Source organism: Sus scrofa, chromosome X (assembly GCF_054392235.1).
Source record: "Sus scrofa isolate SSC_HxYL_T2T_F1_AM1 chromosome X, Sscrofa_HxYL_maternal_Yorkshire_Landrace_v2.0, whole genome shotgun sequence".
NCBI classification, from domain to species: domain Eukaryota; kingdom Metazoa; phylum Chordata; class Mammalia; order Artiodactyla; family Suidae; genus Sus; species Sus scrofa.
In genome coordinates, this window is record NC_139401.1 from 88520438 (window position 1) to 88532936 (window position 12499).

At 39.5% G+C, this 12499-nt stretch overlaps 1 long non-coding RNA gene and 1 pseudogene across 4 annotated transcripts in view; one reads left to right on the top strand and one right to left on the bottom strand.

Annotated features, from left to right (window-relative positions):
* The window catches only part of LOC146394699 (uncharacterized), a 759738-nt gene that overhangs the window by 646260 nt on the left and 100979 nt on the right, over positions 1-12499 (bottom strand). The gene's annotated exons all lie outside the window — the stretch shown is intronic.
* LOC146394701 (small ribosomal subunit protein eS25 pseudogene) lies at positions 11499-11875 on the top strand (annotated as a pseudogene).

A 12499-nucleotide genomic window follows, 5' to 3' on the forward strand; every position in this document is an offset into this window, starting at 1 on the left:
TTTTAACTCATGTTGTTGAAGGGGCAACTCTACTTATGTATAAATGTATATGCATTATTTTTAGCCTTTTCTTTGTGAGATGATCAAAACCACACTGTTGTCAAAATTAAACACCAAAAGTGTTCTGTACCAAAGCTAAAATAGTCACCAATATTTCATTTTTAATACCTTTAACTTTAAACAATTCTTAGGTTCTTAGGGTCATATCACTCAAATACTCTTTTATTATTGTCAGGCATTACAAGCAGTAAAAGTGCTTAAAATAAGATCTGTGTGTTATGCACATTGCAGTAAAACTCTTAATTAGCACCACCTACAAGGACTTATGATCTAATGGAAGAAATGAGACATACCTAAAATGTTCAACATATGACAGTACCCTTGTGTCAAATGAATATGACAACCAATAATGGCTATAAGAATTAAGAGGAAGGTCTGAGATTCCTCTGTACATATCACTTTGCAGGCCTAGAATTTCTAAAATTTTCTTTATGCTGGGCAGTTCAGCTGCAATTAGAGCTGAGATACTATTTGTTAGACCATAGTGTACTGCTGAGTGTCTCCTAAACCTGGGATGGTTAATTATATCAATTGCATTTGTTTCATACTACCATATATAGCTATATATATTTCCAACAAGAGTATTTAAAAAATAATATATATATATATATATTTGGAGTAAAGTTTAAAGAAATTAAAATACCTAAATATCTTGTGGTTTTATTTCTTAACAGTCACACATATTTTTTCTCTCTACACTCTTTGGCACAAGGATTATCTTGAGCTGGTTATTTTTAAGAAAGAGAAGACACAGGAAAAGCTCTGAAAATTGAGTAGAAGTTATCCTTTTATAAGAGAGATTTATAGGGGAAATCTCCATTTGTAAGATGTCTCCCTCTCTGCATCAAAAAGAGAAGGATGACTTAATCCCTAGAAACTCATCAGTGGAGAAGGCAAGGACTTAAATCTGTATAACAACATTACCTTTGTTTACTATGCTTTTTCTGGTCACTTCCTTTAACTGGTCTTCCACCCACAACTTCTTTAGTCTTTAGCTGAGGACGGTATTTAAGGTGATGGCTTTGATCATTTTGGGGAGTCACTCGATCTTCCTGAGTCTCTCTTCTGTATATAGGAGGTACACCTGTTATTAAATTTCTATTTGATTTTCTCATTTTAATTTGTCTTTTTATTACAGGGGTGTTTTAGTCAAGAACGTAGAAGGGTATAGGAAAAATTATTTTTCCTCCTCTACAGTATTTTTCTTGCAAAACTAATTTTCTCTTATTTCTCTCCAATAATTCATTACTTCATGAATCAATTCTTCTCAGTCTCTTTGAAACACTATGGGGCCTCCTGCAACAAAAACATTCATTTCTGTGTCCCCCCAATCTCTGTTTGTAAAAGGCTTTCAGCCTCCTAGACCTTCCCTGAGTTCCAAAAAGCAGATTCAAACAGTTACTACCTAGGGGAGTGGGAATGTAGAAACCAAGGAAGAACAGTCAAGAAGAATAGTGCTTCAATGAGGCAGGATCCTGGTTCCTCCTCAAGGGATACAGATAACAACCTGATAAAAATCTCTGAGTTCTCCTACGGGAACAAAGGCCCACAACAAGGTGGAAAGTTGTGTAACTTCAGGCTGATGACAAGCATGTGGACTCCAGACTGGTTGGAATCAGAAGGCTGATGACTGAGATTCTTGAAACACCACCATGTAAACTCACCAGCAACCAATCAGAGGAGGGTCACAGTGCTTCCCTCAAATTCTGCCTATAAAAAATCTTCCCCCGGAATCATCACAGAGTTTGGGCCTTTTGAGCAAAAGCCATCCCCACCTGTTCTCCTTTGGCCTTGCAAAAAACCTTTCTCTACACCAAACTCCAAACGTTTTGGTCTGTTTGGCATCACTGTACATTGGGCATGTGAACTTGGGTTCAATAACATCTTTGCTTGTAGAAAAAAAATATGCCTGTTATTTGAATAAATATGACTTTGCAGGAGTTCCCATCATGGCTCAGCAATCTGACTAGCATCCATGAGGATGCAGGTTTGATCCCTGGCCTCACTCAGTGGGTTACGGATCTGGCATTGCCATGATCTATGGTGTAGATCGCAGATGTGGATTGGATCTGGCATTGCTATGGCTGTGCCATAGGCCAGCAGCTACAACTCTGATTCGACTCCTAGCCTGGGAACCTCCATATGCCACAGGTGCAGCCCCAAAAACACAAAAGACAAAAAAAATATATGACTTGACAGATACAATAAGAAAAACAGTAAAATATACAACCTTATTCTTGTTTTCTGTAATGACCGTGTCCTTCTACTCATAAGCAAGTCATTTTTCTTTTACTTCACTAATTCGATAAGCATTAATTGAGCACTTACTATACACCCAGAACCACACTAGATGTCCAGCGTACAAAAATGAAAAGGGAAAAAAGTCTCCATAATCATGTATGCAAATAATTGCAACAGAATGGGGATAAACAAAAGAAAAGGGTTCACTAAAGGTCTCTAAGACACTTGCTTCCCTTTCTAATCTCATTTTGGTCACTAGGTTCCTGCCTTACTGGCTTTCTCTTTATCTCAAACACACTAAGTTGCTTGTCTGCTCAAGCCTTTGCACGTACTTCCTTTTCTTGGACTGTTCTGCTCTGCATTCATCAGCTGGCTGAGTACTACTCACCCTACAATAATCAATGTAAATATCATTTTCTCACAATAACTTTATCCCCTCAGATTAAGTTTTCACCCTATCATATACCCTCAGTGCCCCTTATATGTTTTTAGCCCTTGCTAACTAAGGAATACTGTTTGCAGGAGATGGAATTAAGACGGCGGAATAGAAGGACTGGAGCTCAACTTCTCTCCTAAAAACAACAAAATTCACAACTAAAGGCTAAGCAATCTTCACCCAAATGGACTGGAAACCTTAAAAAAGATACCCTACTCCAGAAGAAAAAGAGGAGGCCACATCAAGAGGTAGGAGGGGCGATTTGGTGATATAAACAACCCCATACCTCCCAGGTGGGAAGCCCCACAGACTGGAAACTAACTGGTTCACAGAGAGAGACTCACTTACAGGAGTGAGAGTTCTGAGACCCACATCAAACTCCCACGTGTGGGGATCTGGCACTGGGAGAAAGAGTCCCTGGAGCATCTGACATTGAAGGCCAGTGGGGCTTGTGTGCAGGAGCTCCAAAGGACTGGGGGAAACGGAGACCCCATTCTTAAAAGGCGCACACGGACTTTCACGTACACTGGATCCCAGGGCAGAGTGAGGTCTCTCTAGGAAACTGGGTCAAACCTGACTGCAGTTCTTCAAGGACCTCCTGGGAAAACAGGGGTGAATGCAGCTTGTTGTGAGGGAGGGACATTGAAAGCAAAGCTCTAGTGAATATTCAGCAGCATGCCTTTCTTTCTCTGGAGGTGCCCATTTTGGGAAAATCTGGCCCCACCCGTCAGTCTATGCTGAAAAGCCCCAGGCAAACAACAATCCAGGTGGGATCACAGCCCTGCCCATCAGTAAACAGGCTGCGTAAAGACCCCTCAGGCACACAGCTGCCTCTAATCCCATCCAGAGACTAAGCCCCACCCACCAGAGGGATTAGAATCAGCTCTACCTACCAGTTGGGTAGGCATCAGTCCTTCCCATCAGGAAGCCTACAGCAAGCCCCCATACTGACTTCAGCCACAAGGGGGTAGACACCAGAAGTAAGAGAGGCTACAACTCTATTAACTGTAAAAAGGTCACCACACCAAAACCTATAAAAAAGAAAAGACAGGAGTTCCCGTTGTGGCTCAGTGGTTAACGAATCCGACTAGGAACCATGAGGTTGCAGGTTTGATCCCTGGCCTTGCTCAGTGGGTTAAGGTTCTGGCATTGCTGTGAGCTGTGATGTAGGTTGCAGACATGGCTCAGATCCCATGTTCCTGTGGCTTTGGGGTAGGCTGGTGGCTAGAGCTCCGACCCCTAGCCTGGGAAACTCTATATGCCACAGGAGTGGCCCAAGAAATGGCAAAAAGAACAACAACAACAAAATGAAAAGACAGAGAATTATAACTCAGATGAGGGAGAAAGGAAAAACCCCAGAAAATCAGCTAAGTGAGGAGGAGATTCACAGCTTCCAGGAAAAAGACTTTAGACTGTTGATGCTGAAGATGATGCAAGACATTGGAAATAAACTGGAGGCAAAGATGGATAACTTACAGGAAACACTGAGCAGAGATACAAGATGTAAAACGTAAACAAGAAGGGATGCAAAATACAATAACAGAAATAAAAAAATCACTAGGAGCAGCCAACAGCAGAATACAGGAGGCAGAAGAACGAATAAGCAAGGTGGAGGACAGATTAGTAGAAACTATGGATGAGGAACAGAAAAGAGAAAAAAGATTGAAAACAAATGAAGAGAGTCTCAGAGAACTCTGGGACAATGTTAAACACGCCAACATCCGTATTGTAGGGGTGCCAGAAGGAGAGGAGAGAGAGAAGGGGACAGAAAAAATATTTGCAGTGATAATAGCCGAACACTTCCCTAACATGGGGAAGGAACCACTCACTCAAATCCAGGAAGTGCAAAGAGTACCATATAAAATAAACCCAAGGAGGAACACCCTGAGACACATATTAATCCAACTGATCAAAGTTAAAGACAAAGAGAAAATCTTGAAAGCAGCTAGGGAAAAGTAACAAATAACATACAAGGGAACCCCAATAAGGTTATCAGCAGATTTTTCAGCAGAAACTCTGCAGGCCAGAAGGGAGTGGCATGATATACTTAACGTGATGAAAAGAAAAACCTCCAACCAAGATTACTTTACCCAGCAAGGCTCTCATTCACATTTGAAGGAGAAATCAAAACCTTCACAGATAAGCAAAAGTTGAGAGAATTCAGAAACAGTAAACCAGATTTACAACAAATACTAAAGGAATGTCTCTAGGCAGAAAAGACAAGACAGCAACAGGAAACAAAAATGCCACAAATGACAAGACTCACCAGTAAAGGTATATGTACAGGAAAGATACGAAATCATCCATGCACAATTATACCACCAAAATCAGAAGGAAACAAAAAAGAGCAACAAAAACAAATCCAAAACAGTTAATAAAATGGCAATAAGAACATACATATCAATAATTACCTTAAATGTTAATGGACTAAATGCCCCAACCAAAAGACAATGACTGGCTGAATGGATACAAAAACAACACCCATATATATGCTGTCTTCAAGAGACCCACTTCACTTCTAGGGACACATACAAATGGAAAGTGAGAGGATGGAAGGAACTATCCCATGCAAATGGGGATCAAAAGAAAGCTGGAGTATCAGTACTCATATCAGACAAAATAGACTTTAAAATGATGAATATTTCAAGGGACAAAGAAGGTCATTACATAATGATCAAAGAATCAATCCAATAACAAGGTATAACAATTTTAAATATCTATGCACCCAACATAGGTTCACCACAATATATAAGGCAACTGCTAACAACCTTAAAAGGACAAATCAACAATAACATAATAATGGTGGGGGACTTTAATACCCCACTTACAGCAATGGACAGATCAACTAGACAGAAAATCAATAGGGAAACATGGGCCCTGAATGAAGCATTAGACCAGATGGACTTCATAGATATTTATAGGACATTTCATCCAAAAGCAACAGAATACACATTGTTCTCAAGTGCACATGGAACATTCTCTAAGATTGACCACATCCTGGGCTACAAATCCAATCTCTGTAACTTTAAGAAAATTGAAATCATATCAAGCATCTTTACCAACCACAATGCTGTACGAGACTGGAAATCAACAGCAAGAAAAAATTTGCAAAAAACACAAACACGTGGAGACTAAACAACATGCCACTAAACAACCAATGGCTCACTGAAGAAATCAAGGAAGAAATTAAAAAATACCTAGAAGCAAGTGACAACAAAAATACAACACTCCAAAACCTACGGGATGCAGCAAAAGCTGTTCTAGGAGGAAAGTTTATAGTGATTGAAGCCCACCTCAGGAAACAAGAAAAAGCTCAAATAAACAAGCTAACTTTACATCTAAGGCAGCTTGAGAGAGAAGAACAGACAAGAGCTAAAGTTAGTAGAAGGAAAGAAATCATAAAGATCAGAGCAGAAATCAATGAAATAGAAACAAAGAAAACCATAGAAAAGATCAATGAAACGAAAAGCTGGTTCTTGGAAAAGATCAACAAAATTGATAACCCCCTGGCCATACTTCTCAAGCAAAAAAAGAGAGAGGACTCAAATCAATAAAATTAGAAATGAAAAAGGAGAAGTAACAATGGACATCACAGAAATACAAAGGATCACAGAGACTACTATATGCAACTCTACGCCAATAAAACGGAAAACCTAGAAGAAATGGGCAAATTCTTAGAAAAGTAAACTTTTCCAAGTCTAAACCGAGATGAAAGAGAAAAGATGAAGGGACCAACCACAAGAACTGATATTGAAACTGTGATTAAAAATCTTCCAACATACAAAAGTCCAGGACCAGATGGCTTCACAGGCAAATTCTATCAAACATTTAGAGAAGAGCTAACACCTCTCCTTCTGAAACTATTTCAAAAAATTGCAGAGGAAGGGATACTCCCAAAGTCATTCTACTTGGCCACCATCACCCTGGTACCAAAACCAGACAAAGATACCACAAAAAAAGAAAACCACAGGCCAATTTCACTGATGAACATCGATGCAAAAATCCTCATCAAAATACTAGCAAACCACATCAAACAATACATAAAAAGGATTGTACATCATGATCAAGTGGGATTTATCCCAGGGATGCAAAGGTTCTTCAATATCCACAAATCCATCAGTGCGATACACCACATTAACAAACTGAAGAAGAAAAACCATATGATCCTCTCCAGAGATGCAGAAAAAGCCTTTGACAAAATCCAACACCCATTTCTGATCAAAACCCTTCAGAAAGTGGGCATACAGGGAACCTACCTCAACATAATCAAGGCCATATATGACAAACCCACAGCGAACATCATTCTCAATGGTGAAAAGCTGAAAGAATTCCCGCTGAGATCAGGAACAAGACAAGGATGTCTGTTCTCGCCACTATTCTTCAACATAGTTTTGGAAGTCCTAGCCACAGCAATTGGAGAAGAGAAAGAAATCAAAGGAATCCAAATTGCAAAGGAAGAAGTAAAACTATCACTATTTGCAGATGACATGAGACTATACCTAGAGAATCCTAACGACTCCACCAGAAAACTGTTAGAGCTCATCCATGAATTTGGCAAAGTCACAGGATACAAAATTAATACACAGAAATCGATGGCATTCCAATATACTAACAATGAAAGAGCAGAAAGAGAAAAATAGGGAAGCAATCCCGTTTACCATCGCATCCAAAAGAATAAAACACCCAGGAGTAAACCTACCTAAAGAGACAAAAGACCTGTACTCTGAAAACTATAAGACATTGATGAAACAAATCAAAGATGGCACAAACAGATGGAAAGACATACCATGCTCGTGGATTGGAAGAGTTAATATTATCAAAATGTCCATACTACCCAAGGCAATCTACAGCTTCAATGCAGTCCCTATCAAATTACCAAGGACACTTTTCACAGAACTCGAACAAAATATTTTCAAGTTTGTTTGGAAGCACAAAAGACCCAGAATAGCCAAAGACATCCTAAAAAAGAAAAATGGAGCTGGAGGAATCAGGCTCCCTGACTTCAGACTATACTACAAAGGTACAGTCATCAAAACCATAAGGTACTGGCGCAAAGACAGAAATACAGATCAGTGGAACAGGATAGAAAGCCCAGAATTCAACCCATGCACCTACAGCCAACTCATCTATGACAAAGGAGGCAAGAAGATACAATGGGGAAAGGACAGCCCCTTCAATAAGTGGTGCTGGGAAAACTGGACAGCCACATGGAAAAGAATGAAATTAGAACACTCCCTAACACCATACACAAAAATAAACTCCAAATGGATGAAAGACCTAGATATAAGACCAGACACTATAAAACTCTTAGAGGAAAACATAGGCCAAACACTCTCTGACATAAAGGACAGCAACATCTTCTCAGATCCACCTCTTAAAGCAATGACAGTAAAGATAAAAATAAACAAATGGGACCTAATCAAACTTAAAGGTTTCTGCACAGCAAAGGAAACCCTAAATGAAAGGAAAAGACAACCCACACAATGGGAGAAAATCTTTGCAAGTAAATCCACTGACAAGGGATTAATCTCTGCAATTTATAAACACCTTCTGTATCTCCATACCAAAAAAAAACAAACAACCCCATCCAAAAATGGGCAGAAGATCTAAACAGACAGTTCTCCAAAGAAGACATATGGATGGCCAAAAAACACATGAAAAGATGCGCATCATCACTCATTATTAGAGAAATGCCAATCAAATCCACTAGGAGGTACCACCTTACACCAGCCAGAATGGCCACCATCAAAAAGTCTACAAACCATAAGTGCTGGAGAGGGTGTGGAGAAAAAGGAACCCTTTGACACTGTTGGTGGGATTGTAAATGGGTGCAACCACTGTGGAAAACGGTATGGAGATGCCTCGGAAAACTACACATAGAACTACCATTTGATCCAGCAATCCCACTCCTGGGCATCTAGCCAGAGAAAACCTTGACTCACAAAGACACATGTACTCCGATGTTCATTGCAGCACTCTTATCAAACAGCCAAGACATGGAAACAACCTAAATGTCCATCGACAGAGGAGTGGATCAAGAAGAGGTGGTACATATACACAATGGAATATGACTCAGCCATTAAAATGAACGAAATACCAGCATTTTAGCAACATGGATGGACCTAGAAATTATCATGCCAAGTGAAGTCAGTCAGACAATGAGAGACCAACATCAAATGCTATCACTGACATGTGGAATATGAAAAAAGGACAGACTGAACTTCTTTTCAGAACAGATGCTGACTCACAGACTTTATAAAAATTATGGTCTCCAGAGGAGACTGTTTGGGGCATGGGGGGATGTAGTTGGGTTGTGGAATGGAAATCCTGTGTAATTGGATTGTGATGATCATTATACAACTACAGATGTGATTAAAAAATAAAAAATTTTAAAAAAATAAGGAATATTGTTTGCCATCTGGTTCTACAGAATGAATTCACTAGCTACTGCAGTTCTTGATCTTTAGCACACCCTGAAAGGAGTTCAGGGTGGAGATCATGAATGAGGCACTCTGTGCTCTTGGTAAAACTGGCAGAACAGGTCTTCACTTAGTCAAATATTTTCTGGACAAAATTTTATGAACCTAATTTCTTGCATTTTCTCATACTTAGAAAAGCACTGACATCATTAACAGAGACATCTACTCCTCACGACTAGCAGCAACCATCTACCAACATGTGTTCTTGATTGCATGAACCCCCTTCACCCAAATATACTAACTTTTGCCTCTACCTCTTGGGACCAGTTCCTCAGAGCTATCTGAGATGCTATCTCCCAGGCTACAGTCCTCAGAAATTCCCCAAATAAAACTGAACTCACAGTGCTCACATTGTGCATTTTTTCCAGTGAACACCCAAATCTCATTGTAATTAAGTATCCATGTAATGGTTTATTGTCTTTATCTTCCACTAGACTATAAGCTTGATGACATCTGGACTAAATCAATATTGTTCAGGGGTATATTCCCCATGGCACATGGGGTCAGCACTGGGCCTGGAATATAGAAGTTGCTCAATGTTTGTGGAAGGAAAAGAGAAGAAAAGGAGAAAGGAAGGGGTAAGAGGAAGGAAGCAAGGAAGGAGGGAAGGCAAGAGGATTGTATTCCATTAAGAAGAGAGTGGCTTTTCCCTGTTATGGGAGTCAGAGGCAGTACTATTTGAGGTTTTTCTCTTTGTCAGAGTTACTTTCTTAGTTTCTTTATCACTCCCTTTTTAATTATTAACTTCTATCTCTAGGTTCCAGACACAGGAAGCTGTGTTAGTACCAATCAGTTTATGAAAATGACTGTACCACTAGCATGAAGTTTTAAAGTGACCTCGATACAGTAAAACCCAGTGGTTTTGTATGTTTATTTGTTTGTTTCTTTGTTTCTTTTTACAGCTGCACCTACAGCATATGGAATTTCCTGGGCTGGGGGTCAAATCAGAGCTGCAGCTGCCGGTCTACACTACAGCCACAGCAATGCCAGATCCGAGCTTCATCTGCCACCTATGCCACAGCTTGTGGCAATTCTGGATCCTTAACCCACTCAGGGAGGCCAGGGATCAAATCCACATCCTCACAGATACTAGTCAGATTCTTAACCTGTTGAGCCACAATGGGAACTCCCAGTGGTTTTAATATGGGACCTGCTGAATGCTGTACCATACTCATCCTGAACTCCTTTCCTCTTTAGTTAACTCTTGCATTGTATCTGGATCTGTGTCTGTACCCCTACTTTGGTGATGGAGAAAGTAGGAAAAAAAACATCAAAATTAGATCTTTTAGGTCATTTGTAAATGCACTTTTTCATTCAATCTGTCCTCCATTCCCATAGGTAATTATGAGTTGCTTGTATAAAGTTATTGTCGTCAGTCTTAGAGAGATTAATAGAGGCAAAATTAACAGTTCCCTTCTCTCCTAGTTAATGCCTACAGTCAGAGGTTTCCTACATTAACATAAAAGAAAAATCAGGCAAGACGAAATCAGTTGCCTTGGAAGCTGCAAGAGCAATCTAGTCCCTTTCAAATATCAAACACCAACTCCCCTCTCCATACTTCAAAAGATTAATATAGCACTTGAAAGTATCTTTTCATTCTACTTTTATTATAATGCTCCAATTTTAAGTTACTATAGTAACCACTCTGGATTTGAGTGAAAGTTTCATTATTGTCACTTTAATTGTTTGGTTTCATTTTCTATTCTAGCTACATTGGAGTTTTAAAAATGGAAAGTAGATTTATCTTTTACTATTCTCTAAATATTATGGAATAGAAAGACGATTCAGGAAATAATTCTGTATAACTATTATTGGAAATATATGTTTACATACCAGTCATCGATGTCTGTTTTAGAAACATCAGATAATGTACTAAGCAGGCCATTGTTCCATAAAATTAAATACGAGTGCTATTAACTAATCTTCAACACTTCACTGAAGAGCATATAACATGCAACTACTTCTGTGATAATTATTACAGAATATTTATTTTTACTTATATTGAGAAATATGAGGATGGTGGTCATGATAGTTACATCATAATACAATTTGTGCATTAGGAGAGAGGACCCATAACAGATTAGTCTGATTTTGTCATAATATTCATCAAAATTACCAATTAATGTAATTTAAGATGTCCATGTCTGATTTTTTTAAATTTCCTATGTGTCTAATTATCTTCAACTGGTTTACTGGTTATTGCCTTTAAGAACTTAATTTGTGGACTTTGGGTCCTACATCCTAGCAAGGCATCAGTGGTGGTAGCTGCTCTGAGCTTCATTATGCCACCCAAGGATGGTAAGAAGAAAGACGCCAGAAAATTGGTCAAGAAAGACAAAGACTCAGGGGACAAATGTGGGGGCAAGGCCAAAAATAAGAAGTGGTCCAAAGACAAAGTTTAGGACAAGCTCAATAACCTAGCCTTGTTTGACAAAGCAACATATGACTAATGGTAAGGAAGTTCCCAACCATAAGCTTATAACCCCAGTTGTGGTCTCTGAGAGACAAAATTTGTGGTTCCCTGGCTGATGCGGCCTCTCAGGAGCTCCTTAGTAAAGGACTTATTAAACTGGTTTTGAAACACAGAGCTCAAGTTATTTACACCAGAAATATCAAGGGTGGAGAGGCCACAGCTGGTGGTAAAGATGCATGTACATGACTCACAACAGTACATTTTGAAAAATACAACTTTATTTTATTTTGTCTTTTTTTTTTTTTTTTTTTTTTTTTTTTTGTCTTTTCAGGGCTGCACCCACAGCATGTGGAGGTTCCCAGGCTAGGGGTCTAATCAGAGCCACAGCTGCTGGCCTATGCCAGAGCCACAGCAATGCCAGATCCAAGCCACATCTGTGACCTACACCACAGCTCACGGCAATGCCAGATCCTTAACCCACTGAGCGAGACCAGGGATCAAACCCACAACTTCATGGTTCCTAGTCAGATTCATTTCCACTGCACCACGACAGGAACTCCCCCAAAATACAACTTTATTAAATCAAAAATATTATTTGTTGAGATTCCCCAAGGCTTGTAATAAGTATAATTTCCTTCTTCTAGCTGCCTTTTGAGGGCTCTACAAATTGGGGATCACGTCAACCCAAATTCATGACCATCTGTGTTTTATGTTCTTGGGGTAAAAATCTATATGAGGGCAGGTCTGTGACCACATCTTCTCAGGAGTATTTTATCCCCCTTACTTTCCCTTCTCCTGCTCTTCTTAGGTCCAAAGAAGTCTTCTCTCTGGGCCTATAGGGTTGAGAGGATCAGGAGGTGACAGATTAGT